General features: G+C 36.7%; 1 long non-coding RNA gene across 1 annotated transcript in view; it reads left to right on the top strand.

Annotated features, from left to right (window-relative positions):
- Positions 1-15,023, top strand: part of LOC135427271 (uncharacterized) — a 33,231-nt gene extending 18,208 nt beyond the window's left edge. The window contains exons 2-3 of the long non-coding RNA XR_010436022.1: positions 13,845-14,167; positions 14,225-15,023. This is a non-coding gene — a long non-coding RNA (uncharacterized LOC135427271). The remainder of the gene's footprint in view (positions 1-13,844; positions 14,168-14,224) is intronic.
- The last annotated feature ends 909 nt before the right edge of the window (positions 15,024-15,932 follow it).

The raw sequence follows: 15,932 nt of genomic DNA, 5'->3' as shown, positions 1-15,932 counted from the left end.
CCATTAAAATTGGGTAAAAAGGGTATAATATATTTGTGCACACGTATGTAACAGGCAGAAGATATCATCTCCGACCCCATAAAGTATATATATTCTTGATCAGCATTAATAACCGAGTATGAACGCAAGGAACTCAGAACTTATAAGAGCTAGAGACTTGAAATTATATATGAATATTCCGATAATCGATAACTTGCCTCGTTTCCAAGTAATCGATCAAAATCGATATCGAAATCCTTTATTTTAGAGCAAATCTCGTAAGTTATATAAGATCTACTGTTGAAAATTGCATCAAGGTCGGTTAAGAAACACAAAAGTTATTAAAGAAAACGTGTTTTGGTTGGCCATGTGTTACCGGCAGGTAGCGCACTTTGCAAGAATTTTTGGTCACATGTACACACACTAATTCAGGCGCGTCTTTGTTGAATTCTATCAACAGCATTGCAATTGCGATTGTATTGTATTTTCTGCTGTGTGTGTGTGCTGCTATTTTAATTCGTCTTTTTCGTAAGCCATGAATAGTTGGTATGGCTGTTGAGTAGACTCGGTGGCAAGTGGTGTGATATTTTACGAGTGCGAGTCTTATTGGGGGAACTGTTTTTTTTTTGTTTTTTTTTTTTTTTTTATTTTGTTAATTTATTTTTGTTACTTCTAATGCAAACGAGCTCGTAAGGCGAGCTGCATTCGGCGCTGGTAGAAGAGGGTTCTGGGTATCCCCTAGTCGGGAATTCTCGACTAGAACCTCTTAATATTTGTGCAATTGCGCCTGAGCAACTGTTTAATTAAAATATTTATTTCCCTCAGTCGGCCTCCTAAAGTACACACTCGAGTAAAAACAATATTATTTGCCTGTTCAAAAATTATCTCATATCTCTCTGGTGAGACTCTAGGTACTGTTAGAAAATTTCAAGTAACCGAGGACAATTTTTTGAAAGCATTAGATGGCCGAAAGAGTGTATACGACAATGAATGTCTAATATGAGAATATTTCGGCTCTCATTAGCTTGCTAAAGATAGCGCCACCTCCTTCTGCATGGATAAAATTAATGATTGATACTGTCTCTGCCATACATATATGGTTCGCTTTTGTCAATGCTGATAAACTGATAAAAAAAGTTGACTATAAAGTTATGTAAAAGAGACTACACGATAATGGGAGTATCATTTCGATTATGCGCCCCCGATTTGTTAATTCACACACATTTGTGTGTGTGTGTCTGTATGTAGAGCTCGAAATTCAGAAATTACAAAAACATTACATCTTTTAAATTTGCATCTGACAGGCTTGCTCTCTGAGCAAATGAGCGTGTCTCGTACCTGAACAAAAACTAAGACGAGTTTGGACCAGATGTCAGCAATTTTGAATGTGCACATCAATTGTACTAGATGTCTCATCTATATGTTGTTTGGTTAGTGCTATCACTAACCAAAAAACATATACAGTTTGTCAAGTAATTGTTTGCAAAATGAAAAACATCACACAAATTAATTTTTAAGCTTATATTTTACCGACTTAAACTATTTTTTCTAAACTTTTTTTTGCATATAGTTATTATTCTAAGTATTCTTCTTAGATATAAGGCACAAAAATAACAAACTTCAAAACACAAAAGGTAAAAAATCAGTCAAAACTAAAAAAAGTCAATTATTGCTCTGTCAATTAATTCTTTGCAAAATGCAAACACAATTCGATTTAGAGCCCAAGCTACCTAACGGTACTTCCAATTCGAAGAAAATTGAATGAGTGAGTCTATGCTATTCATCGATTCAAACCCAAAATCATAAAAAGAAGGGTGCGCGACAACCGCGGGCCAAAAATGATATTTTCTTTTGCGCCCATTCACACATATTTGTCCATGTGTGTGTGTGCGCAGAGCTCGAAATTCATAAATCCAAAAATATTGTCAAATTTGCATCGGACAGGCAGGCAGGGACCAACAGGCACACATGCGCATAAATGCTTATATTCATATACAAAATATGCAAGTATGCGTGAATAGCAAGTCCAAAAACTTTTAAATGCACACATGCCAACGCTTAGGTACCCTTTCCAGCAATACCGAGCTAAAATGAAAGAACTTCGCATCGACTTGGCAAACCCTTTCATTATTTCATATTACTCGTCCCCTCAAAAGGGAAGAAATGCCACCGACTTTTGACAAAAATTGAATTTGTGGGCATTTTTGCTTGTGCGGCCACATGCACACACAAACATTTAAACGGTACCTAGACATAAAGAGAACATTGAGAGCACTGAGAGTAAGTGCGAGCGAGATAAAAATAAACAGCGATGCCGTTCTATCGCACAAATCATATGGAAGAGAGTAAGCCAAAGCAGTTTCCTGTAGTGGGAGCGATCAAAAGATGTCATATGTATATCTTACTCGCTCGTTGGACCAGATGCAAACCAATTTTTGGTGACCAACAAGTTTACACTGGTTGTCCTATCTATATGTTTTTTGGTTAGTGCTATTACCGACCATGCATCCTCGTTATAACTCTTGTGCCCGAAAGAGCTAACATTTAATCTAGCCGTAATGCGTATCCTCGAAAAAGTTAGCCAGGAGTAGCCGAATTATTTGATCAAGGGCTCAGAAGAATTTTAGTCCCCATATATTAACCTTGTAGATACGATACGAGATAATCAAATAAAATTTCCCTCATTAGGAATTCTTGACGCTCTTGCTTATAAAAGAAATGAACCTGCAATCGTAAATGTTTAACTAGACGTACACATTAAAGTCAAATATAAAGTACTTGCACGCAACTTTTGCTTTATTACTGCCTAAAAGTTTAGTTGCCAATGAAAATCTTAGATACCTGCCTGATTTCACTCGAAGTCTCGTCAGTTAAACTAGCGTTTCTTTTGTAATAGTTAAAAGATTGGGTTTTGTGTTGTTTTGGTTAATTCGACACGTCCGGTCGAAGTCAAGTTTATTTCCATAATAAATCGTACAGTTCTTATAAACTGACTTAGCTAAGGCTGCACGTTGCTTCGCCGGCAGCAGAGTAGCAGATTATCTAAAATATATAAATGTGTCTTTATGTAAAGTAACGGAAACGTTGCTGCTATATGCTCATAGTACCTTATGTATACGGTCGAAGCCTGACAGTTATGCTGACTAGGCTCTGGCCGTTGCCCGCTACAGTCAAATGCGATCATATTTCGTTGCACTTGAAACGTGTTGAGTACTTCAGTTTTGTTTACGTCAACGACAAAGTGTCGTTGTTTGGTTTATGTTTATGCAATTATGTATTGCTGTTAAATTATTGCTAGGTACAGTGTACCCTCGATATATGGGCATGGAGATGTAATAATCTCCTTCCTTTTAAAAATAACGTAACCAAGTTTTTTTTTTTGTTGTTTACTTAAATTTTTATTACTTTTATTGTGTGTATAAAAATAAAACAATTTTTTTTTAATTTATTTTTCTTTATAATAGCTTTTATATATATTTGTGTGTTTTGTATATTTTTATATATATTTTTGCATAATTTATTTTGAATTTATTATGAATAGAACAGTTTTAATCTATCCTCGTGAACTGTTTGTTTCTTATTTCTTTTATCCAAGATTATTATGTTATCTCTTTCTTCTATACTTTCTACCTTATAGGAGGGCCCCGTGTATTTAAAGTCTAATTTATGTCCTACTTCATTTTTTAATAAGACCTTATCTCCTATTGATATATTTGTGTTTTTGATTTTGAAATCATATATTTCCTTTTTTTTTTTTGTTATGTTCTTCTACATAATTCTAGCTCTTTTGTATGCTACTTCTAATCTATATTTACTCTCTTTTGCATAATCGTCTATATTGTAGTACTACTATATTTATAATTTTTAGATATTTGCACAAGTCATTTATGATTGAATTCTTATGTCCACTATCACTCTGTCGAATACATTTATGGGTGTATCAGTTATTGTTAATGGGGTCTTATTGTGCTTAGTTGTTTTTGCTGTTTGGCATTTTTGACATTTTCGTATATCCCGAGTCATACCCTTCCAAAAATAATGTCTTTTGAGCATGGCCAAGGTTTTTGTAATGCTTGTTTGACCTCCTTGTATAGGATCGTCATGGTATGTAGACAAAATAGCTTCTTTTTCTTGTTCATTTATTATTTGGGTCACCGGGTTGAGTAGCGCTACTCTTAATGTTTTCAATATTTTACTGCCCATTTTCTTGAAATGATCAATTGAAACATGTTCAAAGATATTTTCCCACGGCGCCACTTTGAGTTGGCTGATTTTATGTATACCGGCTTGTGTTTCAAGACTTTGGAAAAACTGACCTAAGTCAAGAGTTCCATTAGTATATAAATCGATAACATCATATTTTGCTGTAATTTCCTTACCATGTTTAAAGAAACTAGCATATTTTTTACATACAAGGTCACTTCTCAACGTACTTCGTCATTCTTGACGACATCATATACATCTTCTTCTGTAGATTGCCTAGGCAATTCTACTTTTTCATTTCCTGCGCAGGATTTTTGTCTACTTTGGTATCTTGTAGTGACTTTCTTGACATTCCCTGTTATGTTTTGGTGTTCTTTGGTGGTTATTTTTGATAACGCATCAGCTACATAGTTATCTTTTCCCTTTAGACTTTCCCGTAAAATTATATTCCTCTAACTCAAGCCTCATATGTATTAATTTAGCAATTGGATTAACCATTGAAAATAAATATATAAGTGGTCTATGATCTGTTTTGACAGTGAAATGTCTACCATAAATATATGGTCTGAAATGTGTTATTGCCCAATGAATTGCTGCTAGTTCCTGTTCCGTTGTACTCTTGTTACTTTCTCCGTTGGTGAATGATTTGGATGCGTATGCAACTGGAAGTTGGAGTTTGTTGTGGTTTTCAGTTAAAACCGCTCCACACGCTTGCTTACTCGCATCCGTTTTTATACAAAATTCTTTTCTGAAGTCTGGGTAACAGAGTCGGTTTAAAAAGTTGAGATTTTAAGTATAAAAACGCATTGTGACAATTTTTTAAGTTTTTAATAAATCGTCTATAATAATTGCAAAATCCAACGAAACTAGCGCTGTCCGCATCATGTGGGACTGGGTAGTTTTGAATGACGTCGTATTTCTTGTCGTCTGGTTTGATTCCTTTGTATGGGCATTTGTGTCCCAGAAATTTGACTTCATGCATAAAAAATGAACATTTTTCAGGATGTAGATTTCAGTTGTATTTCCTGCATTTGTCAAAAACATCAGTTAGATTTTTAACAATATGCTTTTCGGAACAACCAATTACTATTAGTTCATCCATATAAAGAAATGCTTGCGATGGTTTAAGTCCAGAGAATGCTATAGTCATCATTCTCTGAAATGAATTCGGCGCTATTTTTAAACCAAATGGTAATCGCGTGAAGCGATAGGAGCCATTGCAAGTTGAAAAAGGCGTTATATCTCTTGAATTATTGTCGAGTTCAATATGGTGAAAATCTGACATTAAGTCAAGGCATGAAAAATATTTCGCTCTACCCAGTTGATCTAAAATATCATCAAATCTAGGTAGTGGGAACTTATCTGCTAACAGCTTTTTGTTGATTTGACGATAGTCAATTATCAATCGCCATTTTTTCTTATTGGATTCGGAATGAGAGTTCTTTGGGACTAATAAAAGTGGGCTGTTATATTCTGACACAGATGGTTCGACAATTTTGTCGTCAATTAGTTTTTGTACTTGGGCTTGGATTTCTTCTTTTTGGCTGTGAGGACTTCCTTAATTTTTTATGTAGACTGGTTCATCGTCTTTCAATCTTAGCTTTTGTTTATAAAAAATTTTCGATGAAATGGATTCGGTTTCTAGTCCAAATATATCTGTATTATCAGTGCATAATTTCAATCTTAGCTTTTGTTTATAAAAATTTTCGTTGAAATGGATTCGGTTTCTAGTCCAAATATATCTGTATAATCATATTTGTGCATAATTAAGTTAATTTTGCTTTAAACTGTGGTGGAAAATTTTTGGATAATCGAGACATGACTTCTTCTTTTCTACTTCCATTGTTAGTTTGAACCACATCGTAGTTCAAAATTGATTCATAATTTGATTATTTATACTAATTAGTTGATCGGTACTGGTTGTGTTCAGTAGTCGGACAAATGCGTTTCGTGTGCTTGCAACGCTGTTTGCAACATAAATACCAGTTTGAACTTCCTGAAGATACTTGAAGATAGTTCGATTTTTCGGACAACTTGTGATCTTGCTGTTACAAGTATTGTATTATTAGAAGAACTATATGTTATTGGAACATGAATCGGAAAATTTAGATTATTGGGTCTGATTATAAGCCAATCTTCTGTCGGCTTGAAATCTAATTAGCAATTTTTTAATAAAGTCAATGCCTATTATTCCGTCACATGGTATTGCAAATTGCAAATATACTATATGAAAACTGTGTGGAATTATGTATTTATCTGTCTGTATCTCGATAGAGCTTAATGGATTGTACAACCCTTTGGTTTATCCCTTGAATAATTATTCTGCTATCTATTTGAATATCTTGAAAGACGTCGGAATTTTCTTTTAATATAGAAATATCCGCACCAATTAAAAAGATTAATTTTTTCCCTGATTCTACATGGTTAAATGATACGAATATATTTAAGCTAAGATTGATAGTGTGAACCTTTTTGTTTCTTAGTGTTGTGTATCTAAAGGTTACGGTTTTTGTTGTTATTATTGTTATTGCTATTGTTTCTTTTAGAATTGATAGAATTGTTTCTGTTATAGTTGCCACGTCCTCTATAGCTATTGTTGTAGTTCTGGTTGTTGTTATTCCTATTATGGTTATAATTGTTATTATAACGAGCATTTCCTCTACCACGATATGTACCTCTATAGCATTACCTCTCTTGGAAAACAATACTGTATTCACATCACCAGTAATGCGCGTATAGCTGCATCCATTGTGGAGCATGTTCCTGCCTCTAGTACGGTTTTTATACTCTCATGCTCTGCCTTTTTGATCATGACATCAATTGCCTCTCTTGTGCTTAATTTGTCTGCATGATCTGCTGGTATTCCCTCATCGATAAACGAAGCTTCACTGGTAAATTGTGTGGCCGTTTTACCTTTCTGCTGTACTGTAGCTAATTTGGCCTTCACATTTTGCGATGTCTCGCCTACAATAATAGTCTGCAACTTATCTATAATTTCAGCTATAGACGTTTCATCTTTTACTTTGTATAATGTTGTGCCTACTATTTTTGATTTAATCACTTCAATGGCAATTTCTTTGTATGGTCCCTTTGTCAGGTCGATCAATTTTATTGCTGTGATAAATCTGTGAAGATGGATTTTCTTTCCATCGAACGCGGCTGTTGAAATTTCTTTTATATACGCCCTTTGGGCGGCTGAAGTATCTGCCATAGTGACGGACTTTAGTTCAATTAAGCTTGAGTTTGAATCTGACTCTGAATACTCTTCTTGTATTAATTCGGGTAATGTTATTACTGCGGGAATTGTTAGATCATTTATATCTTCTTCTTTTACCTCGTTTTCAGGGTGACTAGTTGATTCAAATTCTTCTGGTAGATCTACATCTCTTGGTGTTGATTCTGGTTCTTCACCTGTTTCAACTGTCAAAGGGGTATTTAGGATAGATGGTATTGATATATCCAATTTATACCTTTCTCTCACAGAAATAAGATTTGATCTAAGTCTAATTAAGAGTTTCGATACGTATAACCAGTGTGTCTGGTTTATTTGCCTCTCTGGTCGTGTATTAGTGTGCGCGCCTGATTAAAACAACATTAAAACATGATTAAAAATCAAATTAATACTGAGTGAGTACAGGGCAAGAGCTCTAGGGCAAACACCAAGCCCAGCCGCATTGAGGAGCGAGTCAGACGTAGAAAGTCTGAAATAGTAAGACTTCTATATAAATGCAAAATTCCCCTCCCATGGGACACTACAGTCAAACTAAATGACGAACTCGAACATCTCGAGTCGTAATTAAAGTCAAAGAGCGAGCCCTGTCCCTCAGAAATTAAAGATATAAAACTAACAAAGAATCATCGTCCACCGCCATGAAAGATACCAGCACGCCCACGCCGATGCCCACCAGATTGTGAGGGTCCCTTCAGGAAGTAATAGCACCAGCAGAGTCAACCAACGCATGAGAGGCAGACCGCCGCTTATGCCTACGAGGGAATACAAAGCAACTAAGACGAGTTGCATGAGAGGCAGACCGCCCCTTATGCCTACGAGGGAACACAAAGCAACTAAGACGAGTTGCATGAGAGGCAGACCGCCTCTTATGCCAACGTGGGAGTAGCAGCAAGAGCACCCAATAACGAGATGACCGGCAGCGCTGTCAAGAGCGCCCAAGAGCGCCAAAAACGCATTGTGACAATTTTTTAAGTTTTTAATAAATCGTCTATAATAATTGCAAAATCCAACGAAACTAGCGCTGTCCGCATCATGTGGGACTGGGTAGTTTTGAATGACGTCGTATTTCTTGTCGTCTGGTTTGATTCCTTTGTATGGGCATTTGTGTCCCAGAAATTTGACTTCATGCATAAAAAATGAACATTTTTCAGGATGTAGATTTCAGTTGTATTTCCTGCATTTGTCAAAAACATCAGTTAGATTTTTAACAATATGCTTTTCGGAACAACCAATTACTATTAGTTCATCCATATAAAGAAATGCTTGCGATGGTTTAAGTCCAGAGAATGCTATAGTCATCATTCTCTGAAATGAATTCGGCGCTATTTTTAAACCAAATGGTAATCGCGTGAAGCGATAGGAGCCATTGCAAGTTGAAAAAGGCGTTATATCTCTTGAATTATTGTCGAGTTCAATATGGTGAAAATCTGACATTAAGTCAAGGCATGAAAAATATTTCGCTCTACCCAGTTGATCTAAAATATCATCAAATCTAGGTAGTGGGAACTTATCTGCTAACAGCTTTTTGTTGATTTGACGATAGTCAATTATCAATCGCCATTTTTTCTTATTGGATTCGGAATGAGAGTTCTTTGGGACTAATAAAAGTGGGCTGTTATATTCTGACACAGATGGTTCGACAATTTTGTCGTCAATTAGTTTTTGTACTTGGGCTTGGATTTCTTCTTTTTGGCTGTGAGGACTTCCTTAATTTTTTATGTAGACTGGTTCATCGTCTTTCAATCTTAGCTTTTGTTTATAAAAAATTTTCGATGAAATGGATTCGGTTTCTAGTCCAAATATATCTGTATTATCAGTGCATAATTTCAAACTTAGCTTTTGTTTATAAAAATTTTCGTTGAAATGGATTCGGTTTCTAGTCCAAATATATCTGTATAATCATATTTGTGCATAATTAAGTTAATTTTGCTTTAAACTGTGGTGGAAAATTTTTGGATAATCGAGACATGACTTCTTCTTTTCTACTTCCATTGTTAGTTTGAACCACATCGTAGTTCAAAATTGATTCATAATTTGATTATTTATACTAATTAGTTGATCGGTACTGGTTGTGTTCAGTAGTCGGACAAATGCGTTTCGTGTGCTTGCAACGCTGTTTGCAACATAAATACCAGTTTGAACTTCCTGAAGATACTTGAAGATAGTTCGATTTTTCGGACAACTTGTGATCTTGCTGTTACAAGTATTGTATTATTAGAAGAACTATATGTTATTGGAACATGAATCGGAAAATTTAGATTATTGGGTCTGATTATAAGCCAATCTTCTGTCGGCTTGAAATCTAATTAGCAATTTTTTAATAAAGTCAATGCCTATTATTCCGTCACATGGTATTGCAAATTGCAAATATACTATATGAAAACTGTGTGGAATTATGTATTTATCTGTCTGTATCTCGATAGAGCTTAATGGATTGTACAACCCTTTGGTTTATCCCTTGAATAATTATTCTGCTATCTATTTGAATATCTTGAAAGACGTCGGAATTTTCTTTTAATATAGAAATATCCGCACCAATTAAAAAGATTAATTTTTTCCCTGATTCTACATGGTTAAATGATACGAATATATTTAAGCTAAGATTGATAGTGTGAACCTTTTTGTTTCTTAGTGTTGTGTATCTAAAGGTTACGGTTTTTGTTGTTATTATTGTTATTGCTATTGTTTCTTTTAGAATTGATAGAATTGTTTCTGTTATAGTTGCCACGTCCTCTATAGCTATTGTTGTAGTTCTGGTTGTTGTTATTCCTATTATGGTTATAATTGTTATTATAACGAGCATTTCCTCTACCACGATATGTACCTCTATAGCATTACCTCTCTTGGAAAACAATACTGTATTCACATCACCAGTAATGCGCGTATAGCTGCATCCATTGTGGAGCATGTTCCTGCCTCTAGTACGGTTTTTATACTCTCATGCTCTGCCTTTTTGATCATGACATCAATTGCCTCTCTTGTGCTTAATTTGTCTGCATGATCTGCTGGTATTCCCTCATCGATAAACGAAGCTTCACTGGTAAATTGTGTGGCCGTTTTACCTTTCTGCTGTACTGTAGCTAATTTGGCCTTCACATTTTGCGATGTCTCGCCTACAATAATAGTCTGCAACTTATCTATAATTTCAGCTATAGACGTTTCATCTTTTACTTTGTATAATGTTGTGCCTACTATTTTTGATTTAATCACTTCAATGGCAATTTCTTTGTATGGTCCCTTTGTCAGGTCGATCAATTTTATTGCTGTGATAAATCTGTGAAGATGGATTTTCTTTCCATCGAACGCGGCTGTTGAAATTTCTTTTATATACGCCCTTTGGGCGGCTGAAGTATCTGCCATAGTGACGGACTTTAGTTCAATTAAGCTTGAGTTTGAATCTGACTCTGAATACTCTTCTTGTATTAATTCGGGTAATGTTATTACTGCGGGAATTGTTAGATCATTTATATCTTCTTCTTTTACCTCGTTTTCAGGGTGACTAGTTGATTCAAATTCTTCTGGTAGATCTACATCTCTTGGTGTTGATTCTGGTTCTTCACCTGTTTCAACTGTCAAAGGGGTATTTAGGATAGATGGTATTGATATATCCAATTTATACCTTTCTCTCACAGAAATAAGATTTGATCTAAGTCTAATTAAGAGTTTCGATACGTATAACCAGTGTGTCTGGTTTAATTTGCCTCTCTGGTCGTGTATTAGTGTGCGCGCCTGATTAAAACAACATTAAAACATGATTAAAAATCAAATTAATACTGAGTGAGTACAGGGCAAGAGCTCTAGGGCAAACACCAAGCCCAGCCGCATTGAGGAGCGAGTCAGACGTAGAAAGTCTGAAATAGTAAGACTTCTATATAAATGCAAAATTCCCCTCCCATGGGACACTACAGTCAAACTAAATGACGAACTCGAACATCTCGAGTCGTAATTAAAGTCAAAGAGCGAGCCCTGTCCCTCAGAAATTAAAGATATAAAACTAACAAAGAATCATCGTCCACCGCCATGAAAGATACCAGCACGCCCACGCCGATGCCCACCAGATTGTGAGGGTCCCTTCAGGAAGTAATAGCACCAGCAGAGTCAACCAACGCATGAGAGGCAGACCGCCGCTTATGCCTACGAGGGAATACAAAGCAACTAAGACGAGTTGCATGAGAGGCAGACAGCCCCTTATGCATACGAGGGAACACAAAGCAACTAAGACGAGTTGCATGAGAGGCAGACCGCCCCTTATGCCTACGAGGGAATACAAAGCAACTAAGGCGAGTTGCATGAGAGGCAGACCGCCTCTTATGCCAACGTGGGAGTAGCAGCAAGAGCACCCAATAAGGAGATGACCGGCAGCGCTGTCAAGAGCGCCCAACGTCTCGTCTACAATATTCCTATTTTGTGGTAGGCATTTATATGATTTATCAAAAGTGTCTCTAATTTCTTCTTATTTGGCACGAATCTGTTGCCATTCCATACTGTTCTATGAGGAAGTAGTTGTACTAGTATTACACATTACCTTATGCGAAAATATATATTCTTTTGTTTTTTTTTTATTTTATTTTAATATTGTATATTCAAATTATAACTACCAATTATCATTGTTTCAAAGATTATATTTAGATCTTATCCAGATTGTTTGCCTTGCTTTGATATTTTTTTCTTAAGCATTTGTTATGTATTTTGTAAATTTTAAAGAACATACTGGCTGACATTAATATTAGAATGATAATTAATAGTGTGCTTATAAGGCTTTAATCCTGATTTTCTACTTCTACTTTATTAATTACGTTAGCAGTGGAATCCACTGTCTTAGTGTCTATTAAGCCCATTTCTACCGTGTCTATCTTACTTATACTATTGTCAAACATGAACAAAAATTGTTATTTTTTTTGTTAAATGTGTTAAATCGTTTTTAGTTAAATCGATTAATCAAATATGTTAAATTAGATACAGTTTATAGTTTTCTTTTCCTACCTAGTGTTTCGAATGGCTGTACAGGCCAAACGTCTTGCCGGCCGACTCAATTGTCGTCGGGCATTATTACAATTCTTAAGATTTAGTTGTAACTATTTAATATAATATGTTGGGCGCTCTTGACAGCGCTGCCGGTCATCTCGTTATTGGGTGCTCTTGCTGCTACTCCCACGTTGGCATAAGAGGCGGTCTGCCTCTCATGCAACTCGCCTTAGTTGCTTTGTATTCCCTCGTAGGCATAAGGGGCGGTCTGCCTCTCATGCAACTCGTCTTAGTTGCTTTGTATTCCCTCGTAGGCATAAGCGGCGGTCTGCCTCTCATGCGTTGGTTGACTCTGCTGGTGCTATTACTTCCTGAAGGGACCCTCACAATCTGGTGGGCATCGGCGTGGGCGTGCTGGTATCTTTCATGGCGGTGGACGATGATTCTTTGTTAGTTTTATATCTTTAATTTCTGAGGGACAGGGCTCGTTCTTTGACTTTAATTACGACTCGAGATGTTCGAGTTCGTCATTTAGTTTGACTGTAGTGTCCCATGGGAGGGGAATTTTGCATTTTTATAGAAGTCTTACTATTTCAGACTTTCTACGTCTGACTCGCTCCTTAATGCGGCTGGGCTTGGTGTTTGCCCTAGAGCTCATGCCCTGTACTCACTCAGTATTAATTTGATTTTTCAGTCCTCCAGCTCCAGCTCGTCTGCTCTACTCCAGGCAGGTTATATCTACTTTTGATATAGCTTCACGGTCGCCATGTAATAGTTAAAAGATTGGGTTTTGTGTTGTTTTGGTTACTTCGACACGTCCGGTCGAAGTCAAGTTTATTTCCATAATAAATCGTACAGTTCTTATAAACTGACTTAGCTAAGGCTGCACGTTGCTACGCCGGCAGCAGAGTAGCAGATTATATAAAATATATAAATGTGTCTTTATGTAAAGTAACGGAAACGTTGCTGCTATATGCTCATAGTACCTTATGTATACGGTCGAAGCCTGACAGTTATGCTGACTAGGCTCTGGCCGTTGCCCGCTACATTGAAATGCGGTCATATTTCGTTGCACTTGAAATGTGTTGAGTACTTCAGCTTTGTTTACGTCAACGACAAAGTGTCGTTGTTTGGTTTATGTTTATGCAATTATGGATTGCTGTTAAATTATTGCTAAGTACAGTGTTCCCTCGATATATGGGCATATTACACTTTATCTGTCATGTTGTGACAAGTTTAAGATGCAGAACATAAGTTAGATCAAAATGGTACTTTTCAATACATACTTCTAAAAGTCGAATCATGGAGTCATTGGTTCTTTAAAAATTATTAAATTCATTTCGATACAGATGAGTGGATATCTCAAAAAAAATACAAAATAAAGCATTTTAATTAAGATATTCTTGGTCGGCATGGTATATATTGATGTACTAAATATATTATATATTGATTTGCGATTCTACAGATTTTCACCACAATATACGTAGCAACGTATCACTGTCATTCGTGAGAATTGTGATACGGAATCTTCTCGATGTACGATAACCACACACATACAACAATGGTAAGGTACTAGTATGTTACGGAACTACTTGTTTCCCTTTGGGTCGCGCCGGCTGGCTCATCGGTTCTCTGGGTGCAGTCCCATCCCTGGCCCGCAGTCCGCACAATCGATACCAACAACGCTATTCAAAGTGAACCACATAATCGATAACATCAAACAGCCGGAACTATTAACAAATGAACAACACTAACAGCTGTAACAAGAAGAAAATGTAAACAACAAACGTGAGACGCTCAATATAAATTAACAAAAGACACTATTTATCCACTTTACTCTTCCAGATCGGGCCTCGGTTCCGGACCCAGCGCACCCGCCCTACCTGAGACGATCACCTGATCTCGTCTCTCTCATTTTTGGCCACTAGATGGCCTGCATCCGCCCGTGTCGACTGTTATGCCCACTCTCCCCATCAATTTAAACTTAGCCGGACATTCTTTTCCTTCAATATACGCGTATAATTGGTTACGTTTTCTTAAAATTAATAACAATTAATCTCATTTCTTACTGCATCTAACGGTCTAACCAACGGTTGACGTGTTTACAATTAATCTGCGTGCGCATTTTCTACCTTTGTTCGCCCAGCCGGCTAATTAGAACGCCCAACGTAGGCCACACCCACGACCCTGAGATTTCAGCACCGGGACGGTCGCCGCCAACGTCTCTGCAGGAGTTCCGTTCGGAAACCGAAGTCCATGACGGGATCCGTGGCGTCCTTGCCGACAAACCCGCTGTTCCCCTGTTCGAGCTTCACGTATGCCCCTTCAAATTCCTAATCGTCCGCCTCCGGCGGAAAATCGCCAGCTCTTCGGTCTTCCACCACCAAGGAACGCTACGTTAAAGTCTTTGAAGCTCATATAACTACGGTCAGCATACATACGAAGTCCATGACGGGATCCGTGGCGTCCTTGCCGTCAAACCCGCTTGCTAATATTTACCTAGATTTGAATAAATAAATAAATAAATAACATCAATATTCACTATCGCCAACAAAAATAGCTCACTTTCACTAACAAATCTTACAAATAATAATAACTGAAGAATTAAATAAATATCGACAAAAGAAATAACTCACAACAATAATTTTCTATGTTTTAATTAAGTTTCATATAATTCGGGGGAGAGAAAACAAACCCTATCACAGGCTAACTTGTCTACGCATAATCTGGACAGTGGACAACATTTAAGCATTCGTCAAATGCTCAGTTCGTCAGTTTGACTGACGAACGGCATTCAAGGAACGCTACGTTGGAGTCTATTTGGTTTCTGTCGCATTTGCACTTGCAACATGCGAACGTGACTTACCGCCATCAACCACGACAAGAAAAACTTCTAATGCTCAAGAATATTCTAGTAATCTCTGCCTTCGTCGTGCTTCTCGGATTCCACTAAACGTTGCGCGATTATGAGCCACCTACTCGTGCCACATAAGACATCAGCGGTGTGGATCCTAAAGCCAAGGGAACTTTTCCTTGTACCTGCATTGATAATTTTTGAAAAATATGCGCGTATAATTGGTTGCGTTTTCTTAAAATTAATAACAATTAATCTCATTTCTTACTGCATTTATCTATCAGCCACTTACAATCTCATGCAATCGGACCTTTCAATAACTTTACAGGTGCGTATAATTATACGTGTATTATTTTAATTATTGACAATTAATATTTCTTTTATTGCAAGCTATCTCCACTCAGTTATTTACGTTGTCATGCACGTGGAAATTTCTTCACCAGGTGCGTATAATTGTTGCATATACTTATGATTATGGACAATGTGTATTAATTTCAAAAAAATGCAATTCTTTTCTAGCCGAACAACACAGAGAAAGGACGTCATCGAAAGCTAATGCTAACCGCCGTTGGGAACAAAGTGGGAGAACAAATATTATAAATATTAAATTGAGCAATAAGCTCCCCACACGTTCGCGCCCATATATATATGTATATATATATATGTTACCACGCTGGAAAAAAATGGTATATTATAAAG

Source organism: Drosophila montana, unplaced genomic scaffold, assembly GCF_035044405.1.
Source record: "Drosophila montana isolate Dmon_TW-CO22-7 unplaced genomic scaffold, ASM3504440v1 contig_1268_1, whole genome shotgun sequence".
In the NCBI taxonomy this organism is placed as follows: Eukaryota; Metazoa; Arthropoda; class Insecta; order Diptera; family Drosophilidae; genus Drosophila; species Drosophila montana.
This window is presented reverse-complemented; position numbering and strand designations above follow the sequence as displayed.